At 39.2% G+C, this 7,366-nt stretch overlaps 1 non-coding gene across 1 annotated transcript; it reads left to right on the forward strand.

Annotated features, from left to right (window-relative positions):
• The first annotated feature begins 7,294 nt into the window (after positions 1-7,294).
• Trnaw-cca lies at positions 7,295-7,366 on the forward strand. The gene has a single exon. It is a non-coding gene; the product is annotated as a tRNA-Trp (tRNA).

The following is a 7,366-nucleotide window of genomic DNA, read 5'->3' on the forward strand; positions in this document are numbered from 1 at the left end:
ACAAAATAATATCAGTCACTGAGGAATGGTAATAAAAAATAAGAAATTAAATACTCCACAATGAATAGGCCTTAAGGGTTTTCAACAAAATAATATCAGTCACTGAGGAATGGTAATAAAAAATAAGAAATTAAATACTCTACAATGAATAGGCCTTAAGGGCTTTCAACAAAATAATATCGGTCACCGAGGAAATGGTAATAAAAAATAAGAAATTAAATACTCTACAATGAATAGGCCTTAAGGGCTTTCAACAAAATAATACCAGGCACTGAGGAAATGGTAATAAAATATAAGAAATTAAATACTCTACAATGAATAGGCCTTAAGGGCACTCAACAAAATTATAGCACCCCAACAGATGCACACTTCCTAACCTAACTTAACCACTACTCTGGGGAACAAGGTTATACTTGAGATCAGAATTATGAAGAACAATCAGATGCATTAAAAGAATCAATTCACAGTATCATTCTGGTTCCACTTAATGACACAAACATTCAAAAAAACACTACTATCAAAATTATTTAAGAAATATTAAACTACACACGTCAAGATAATATCAGTTTGAGGAATGGTTTTAACTACACCCGTAATAAGGAAGATAAAATGTTCCTCTAGGTATCTCCTAGAGTCCTAGACTCACGGTCTCAGTGTGTGACCATTAATATACTCAGATAGCCTCAGTGTACTCCCAGTGCGTCCATGGGCAGGAAGAGAGTGAGCCAATCAGACCTTGTGCAGTTGAGAGGAGCTTTAGCTTCCCGTTAGCAAGAGGGTTTCACCAAGCGGCTCGGGACATGTGGTGTTGTGAGCCGACGTGTTGAGAGCCGTCCGGGTGGACGGCTAGATTCCCTCAAGAGATCCTTTGGTACCCGGCTAAAAGGTGACAGGCCTACTCTGATCAGTCCAATGGCGACAAACGCCACCCTCAATCATCAACGGCAGTCAATCTCTCGCAGTCAAACTCCGGTCAACTCCGGTCAACTCCAGTCAAGTGGGTCCTGACGGAAACCCTGAAATGAACTCACTGTTACCTCTAGTTTACTTTACCACTGCCCTATCTAACCCTGTCTGAGATCGCATGAGACTTACTTGTTATACGGCAATAGCGCAACACAGGTGACTAGGCCACGTGACTATTTCTGTGCCAGACGCGCAGGGACGTCTTGTTTGTGTGAATGCTTCCCGCGACTGAGACCTAGCCAGCGTCGCATCTCCTCAAGGCGTTAGCTTAGGTCTACGTGACATATTTTCCGCCTAACTAATAACTCCTTGGGACACCCGTAACATTATTCAGACTGCTAAACGATCTATAATAATTTCAAATTCAATAATAGACCCTTACTTCATGAATCGCATCATTATTAATTCGGTGAATTACATTTAATATCATATAGGCCTAGTTCCACCATCTCTCGCTGTGAGCAGGAAGCGCTCTCTCCCCTCAGATGACCTTGAACGCTCAGTGTTGCCAATGGCGGGGCATTCGAAATTACTCTGAAATTTCTGAGTATTACATATATATATATATATATATATATATATATATATATATATATATATATATATATATATATATATATATATATATATATATATATATATATATGTAATATTCAGAAATTCAGAGTAATTTCAAACGCCTCACCTTGGGCGATGCTGAGTTCAAGGTCGTCTGAGGGAAGACTGCGCTCCCCGCACGTAGCGAGAGGCTTTGGAACTAGGCCTATGCGATACTAAATGTAATTTACCGAATTAATATGGAGGCGAATTATGAAACTAAATATCAGTTATTAAATTAAAAGTAATAATGGATCGTTTATCAATCTGAATAATGTTACGGGTATCTAAAAGATAGTTGAGCGTATATATGAAAGACATGAACACAATGATCTTGCCTCCAGTCCTTGTGATCGGACCAACAAGACGTCCCTGCGCGTCCGTCCACAGAAATAGTCACGTGGCCTAGTCACCTGTGTTGCCCTATTGCAGTATAACAAGTAAGTCTCATTCGATCTCAGATAGGGGTTAGATAGGGCAGTGATAAAGTTATCAAGAGCTAACAGTGAGCTAATATCAGGGTTTCCGTCAGAACCCACTTGACTGCGAGAGTGATGACTGAGAGAGATTGACTGCCAGTTGAGACTGCCGTTGATGATTGAGGATTGGTGATTGTCGCCGTTGGACCGATCAGTGTAAGCCTGTCACTGTTTAGCCGGGTAGCAAAGGATCTCTTTGAGTGAACCTAGCCGTCTGGGTGCCCAGCTAACGACGGGACGATCGTTGGAGTCATCAGCTCTCCTCTACCTCGGCTCACAATACCACATATCTCAAGCAGCTTAGTGAAACCCTTTTGCAAACGGGAAGCTGAAGCTTCTCTCAACTGTACAAGGTCTGATTGGCTCACTCCCTTCCGCTTCATGGAGGTACTGGGGGTAAAGTGAAGCCAGCTGAGTGATACAAGGTCGCACACTGGGGCCAAGAGTCAGTGGAGTTCAGAGGTACACTTCCCAAGGTGGAGAAAGGCTGATTTGGGCCTTAAACTACGGGTGCCTGTTGGTTGTGCCTTAAACGACTACGGAGTGCAGGTGGAATCTGTGTGTGTGTTAGGTTCGGAAGCATGGTTCATGGGTATTAGTGGAATCAGTAACTTCTTAATAATAGTGACAATATTTTTGTGTGTAGTTATTACATTTTTTCAGTTACTAATGTATGCTGTGTGCATTTAATATTTTATTATAATCTCAATCTCAGGTATAACCTTTCTTCCCCAGAGTAGTGTTTAGATAAATTGAAGTGTCTGTTGGAGTATATAATATTCAGGGAGTGGAGTGTAAGTTCTGATTTTTATGCATTTCTCAGTGCTGGATATAATTTTGATTGAATACCATTTTCTCAGTGATTGATATTTTGTTGAAAGCCCGTAAGGCCTGGTTCATATGTGCAAGCAACATTTCTTAATACTTTAAACTTATTATCCTCTAATGAGGCATTGCCTGAGGTTCTAATAATTTCAACATCATGTATAACTTTTATTCCCCAGAGTAGTATTTTAAGTTCAGGTTAAGAGGTGCGCATATTGGTGTACCATTATTTGATTGTGTTTGTAGTGTTGGAGGGAATATAAGGTAAATTTTACATTGTGTCTCATTCATCCCAGTCACAGACGCTATCCTTCCACGGGTCACGGACAATTCATTTTGTTCAGTAAATTTAAGTGTTCTTGTGCTGGTTCGGGATTTCTCTCAAAGGGGCGCTTCCACTGCAATTACCATCTAATAATCTTTAATAAACCCCAAGTCAAGTGAGAATTTAAAGTCCAGTAATTTCGACCAGTTACATATATATATATATATATATATATATATATATATATATATATATATATATATATATATATATATATATATATATATATATATATATATATATATATATATATATATATTGCATGTAGGTTGGGTTAGGTTAGGTTAAGGTAGGTTAGGTTACGTTTTGTCTGTGCCTTTTTTCTGTGACTTTTTTCTTGTGACTTTTTCCTGGATTCAAATAATCTGCCATAACAAAACATGATAGTAGGATTGTTGTAGAAATCTAAGGGATAAGACAAGCTAGGTGGTGAAGTTTATCAAGTTATAACAAATTGAATGTTGCAGTCCTAACATTTGGTCAGATTCAATTTGCAAGTCATAATGACTCACGAATTTCTTACCTGTATTGTTTATTGACAAATTCCTCGGATATTTTTTTCACCACCAATTATATAACTCAGCTCAAGATGATCCCAGAGAGTAATGCCTGGAAGAGACGTTGTGTAAACAGTAACTATTTTATATCCCCTGTCAGGTGTGTTTGGTACAGGTGATCAGGTAAGTAACGACGTGCAGGTGTCACGACCCTAGGAGGAGGAACCACCAAGGTGCGTTGACAAGAGACGGTGATAATAAGACTAACACACCTGGTAATAATGGTGTAGATGAGGTAAAACATTTGAATATTACTCCCAAAAATTTCAGAACTGATTTAAACCATAACATTAAACTAATACGAGAACTTAAAGGACATTTTAAACACTGAAACATAAGTGATGATGCAGAATAAGGGGAAAACAAGTGAATAGAATAATAGAAATAAAGTAGACATACAAATATACAGACACAAAAATCAGAAACAGACAGAAGATTTAAATTCCTTACTAGAAATTCTCATTGATGTAAAATAATATTATTCTTTTAAGATAATCATATTATACATAATATAAATCTTTACTGTATCTGAATAAACTAGTTACAATAATAACATACAATAAGTTAAATAATTTATCAGAAAATCATAAAATACAAACAAAAAATAAAAGAAACAGTTGGGATTTTATTTCATGTCCTGTTAAGTGAAAGTTTTACATCAAGTCGTCTTAGGGAAATTAAAATACTCTTCCTCTCTGTGTGGTTCAAAGACTTGAATAATTTAGAGTAATTTCCTCCCTCAGCGCAGACAGTGTGCCGAACTTAACATACTTAATGTGTAAGCTTTATGTACTGAGAGAGTTAGGACGTGAAAATTATGTCATTTTCTGTTATAACTTGACGTGGAATATTTAACTACGAGAGTAACTTTTGCTGTATAGAAAGGATGAGATTAATGGGTCAGCTTTGTGATGTCAAGGGAATCTTATTGACGTAAAGAAGCCTTATGATGTTAGAGGAGCCTTATGATGTTAGACGAGCCTTTTGATGTTAGAGGAACCTTATGATGTTAGAGCAGCCTTATGATGTTAGACGAGCCTTTTGATGTTAGACGAGCCTTATGATGTCAGAGGAGCCTTATGATGTTAGAGGAACCTTATGATGCTAAACGAGCCTTATGATGTTAGACGAGCCATATGATGTTAGGCGAGCATTTTGATGTCAGAGGAGCCTTATGATGTTAGATGAGCCTTATGATGTCCGAGGAGCCTTATGAAGTTAGAATAGCCTTATGATGTTAGACGAGCCTTATGATGTTAGATGAGCCATATGATGTTAGAGGAGCCTTATGATGTTAGAGGGGCCTTATGATGTTAGAGAGGCCTTATGATGTTAGACGAGCCTTTTGATGTTAGAGGAGCCTTTTGATGTTAGAGGAGCCTTATGATATTAGAGGAGCCTTATGATGCTAAACGAGCCTTATGATGTTAGAAGAGCCTTATGATGTCAGAGGATCCTTATGATGTCAGAGGAGCCTTATGATGTTAGAGGAGCCTTATGATGTTAAACGAGCCTTATAATGTTAGAGGAGCCTTATGATGTTAGAGGAGCCTTATGATGCTAAACGAGCCTTATGATGTTAAACGAGCCTTATGATGTTAGAGGAGCCTTATGATGTTAGAGGAGCCTTATGATGCTAAACGAGCCTTATGATGTTAGAGGAGCCTTACGATGTTAGAAGAGCCTTATGATGTCAGAGGAACCTTATGATGTCAGAGGAGCCTTATGATGTTAGAGGAGCCTTATGATGATAGAAGAGCCTTATGATGTTAGAGGAGCTTTATGATGTTAGAGGAGCCTTATGATGTTAGAGGAGCCTTATGATGATAGAAGAGTCTTATGATGTTAGATGAGCCTTATGATGTTACAGAGGGCACTGATGCTAAGAGGGAGCCCCTTGCAAGTGATAGAGGAGCCTTATGTTGTTAGAGGAGCCTTATGATGTTAGAGGAGCCTTATGATGAGAGAGGAGCCTTATGATGATAGAGGAGCCTTATGATGATAGAGGAGCCTTATGATGTTAGAGGAGCCTTATGATGTTAGAAGAGCCTTATGATGTTAGAGAAGCCTTATGATGTTAAAGGAGCCTTATGATGTTAGAAGGGCCTTATGATGTTATAGGAGCCTTATGATGTTTGAGGAGCCTTATGATGTTAGAAGAGCCTTATGATGTTAGAGAAGCCTTATGATGTTAGAAGAGCCTTATGATGTTAGAGAAGCCTTATGATGTTAGAGGAGCCTTATGTTGTTAGAGGAGCCTCATGATGATAGAGGGGCCTTATGATGTTAGAGAAGAGCTCAAGTGATGTTAGGAGAAGCCTTATATGTTAGAGGGTTTTAGATGTTAGGGAAGAGCCTTTACAGGATGTTAGGGAAGAGCTCTTATATGTTTGGAGGAGCCTTATGATGCTAGAAGAGCCTTTATGATAAATAGAAGAGCCTTATGATGTTAGAAGAGGCCTGATGATGTTAGAAGAGCCTTAAGGATATAGGAGCTTTATGATGTTTGAGGAGCCTTATGATGTTAAAGGAGCCTATGATGTTAGAGGAGCCTTTTATGATGTTGGAAAGTTTTTAATCTTAGGGAGTCTTGTGATCTTAAGAAAGTCTTGTGATGTCAAAGAAGTAGTGTATTGTTAAGCTTGGCACCGTCAGAAAAAAAAATACCAAAACAATCTGTGAGTGTCAGATGAAACCGTTCCTATAGCGTCATCAACACTGTAATCCGGTTTTACGCGACAAACTCAATCTCCTTCTCAAAGGATATTTTCGTCTCAGATGATTTCCTCCTCCATCTTCATCCAAGGATCTAATATAATGTCTTGATTTCATTCTTTTAGATGTTTTAAGTCGTGTCATCCCATCACCGCTTGTCTCGGTTAAAGTCAAAATGTCTTGTATTTTTTCCTTGAGGATGTTTTACACTCGACCTGGAGAATCCAGTGCTCAGGTATGTGTATTGCAGTTTTCTGTGCTATTATCTGTACAGATAAGAAGCTCGCTAATGCAGGACGATTTTATTCAGCTCAGAGGGGAACCCGTACACAAGGGTTTAAATAGACATTTTTGGTATGCCATCGTAGGCCGATGACGAACATCACTCCTGTGCCGCCTGCGTGTAGGTCAGGGCTGAATGCTCCCAGCCACATCCTCGGCCTGCTCCGACCAACCCTTTTCATCACCGCAGGACTTTTAGGGTGATGATGAAATGAGATGATTGTGGAGTAAAGGCCTGCGCTACGAGCAGATTAGAGTGGGAATCGAGGTGCGCTAACCCCACACACACTACCTTGGCTCTGACTAACATTTTCAGAGTCGGAGATGTCTGCTAGACGCATACAGACACATAAAGACATATTAAACTACATAAGAGGTGTAGAGACTCACAAAGTATAGACACAAATATACACGAAAAAACAGTGTGAGGGACAAGAGGGTCCACCAAACTTGTGGGAGCATGTTGTGCTTGACGTCACACCTCACACTTGTCAACCTCTCCTGCTACTCATCAATCACAATTAACTTCATTACATCATATTCCAGTCGGCCTCGTGGCGCAACGGTAGCGCATCTGACTCCAGATCAGAAGGTTGGGTGTTCAAATCACTCCGGGGTCA

This window comes from Homarus americanus, unplaced genomic scaffold (assembly GCF_018991925.1).
Source record: "Homarus americanus isolate GMGI-L3 unplaced genomic scaffold, GMGI_Hamer_2.0 scaffold45698, whole genome shotgun sequence".
NCBI lineage: Eukaryota > Metazoa > Arthropoda > Malacostraca > Decapoda > Nephropidae > Homarus > Homarus americanus.